Raw genomic sequence first — 1,523 nt, forward strand, 5'->3', positions numbered from 1 at the left:
CATGTTCAAGTTACCCGTTACTCATCTTGTTCAAAGTACCCTGGTGAAAACAGGTCAACTATTCCCCATCGTGTGTGTCAGCTTGGGCTGAGACAGCTTCCCGGGCGCACACACAGCTGCACCCGAGTACTTCACAGGACTTTAAAAGACCATTTGCTTGTTAATGAGGCTTTGTTGTTGTTTCACCCCTTCTTAGAGCACCTGCATCTCCACATTGCCAGAAGACCGTACTTTTCATGGCGTTCCCATTTAAAATGTCATGGCTGGTGAATGGTCTGAATCACTTGCTAAGCAGAGACGTGCACGCTTTGTAAGACTGTCTGCGTGCTTGGAAAAGACCCTATGCTCACCCGCGCAGCTTACTGGGAACAATGGTCGTAAGCAGTGCATGACTGGGGTGCAAGTTATGGCTAGTTCTTTAAAGTATAACTGGGTAATACTTCACAAAAGATGGGCTGTAGGGAGAAGATGCGCAAAATAGTATATACGTTTTTCAATATTCCAAACTAGCTTATGCTCTAAGGTGAGAATACAACCTCTACCAAGAGTTGTAACAACAGGTAGACAAAAGTCTACCCTAAGGCACGCACACAATTTCCAACTTGAGCAACGCTAGCATATGTAAATGTCCATATCAATAACACCCTTTTCCAAATTGTAAAGTTTTCGTTTCTTCTTTATTGTTCCAAGTTCATGTTTTCTCCATAATGTATCATTTCACAGTTCAGTCCAACCACAGGGTACAAATCATAAGGAATTCTTCAGCAATAGAAAAAGCCAACAGATCTTGCCAACACGTGTTTCGTCTGGTATGTAAGCCAACGACTTCATCAGGGCAATGAGTTATATTACAAAGAAGGAAATGCAAATGAAATGAAAGGTCCAAAGGTCAACCGACCTAATAAGTTCAAGAACCTCGATAGTGATGAATGTCGTTTATCGTCAGCACCGAGCACGTAAAAAGGTCCTAGAGCTCGATAAGTGTCATGAGCTCGAACCTCAGTGAAGGAGAGTGTTGTATGTCGTCAAAATGAGCAGTTAAATGGGTCCCGAAGCCCGATAATCACATGAGCTCGAACCAGCAAAACAGAGTCACTGTATAAATCTAAAGCGCGTGTTTTCTTATGGCGTCTATAACTGGGTAATATTAGTGCCTTTACAGTTTTTAAACATTAGTACTAATATCACTTCAACGCCTAACTATAACTTCACTTTAACCTTTGGTTCTTTCAGTGAATGTATTTTTTTATTTAAGCTAATATCTTAAAAGCAAACCTTATTTTAACATTACTTTATCCTTTGTTTCTTTCAATGAATGCCTGTGTTTTTTAAAAATCAAATTCAAAAATGCACATATGCACAATTCACAAGGGTAACCTAAAGCCAATTCCCCTGATTTCATGGCCTTTGGCCGTGTGCAGCAGGGGGTTGGACGCAAGACCGCCTCCCAACACTGCAGTGTGCCGAATCCCCCTCTTCCCATAGCCTTAGGCTACATGCAGCAGGGGGTTGACCGCAGGGCC

This window comes from Lissotriton helveticus, chromosome 6 (genome assembly GCF_964261635.1).
Source record: "Lissotriton helveticus chromosome 6, aLisHel1.1, whole genome shotgun sequence".
NCBI lineage: Eukaryota > Metazoa > Chordata > Amphibia > Caudata > Salamandridae > Lissotriton > Lissotriton helveticus.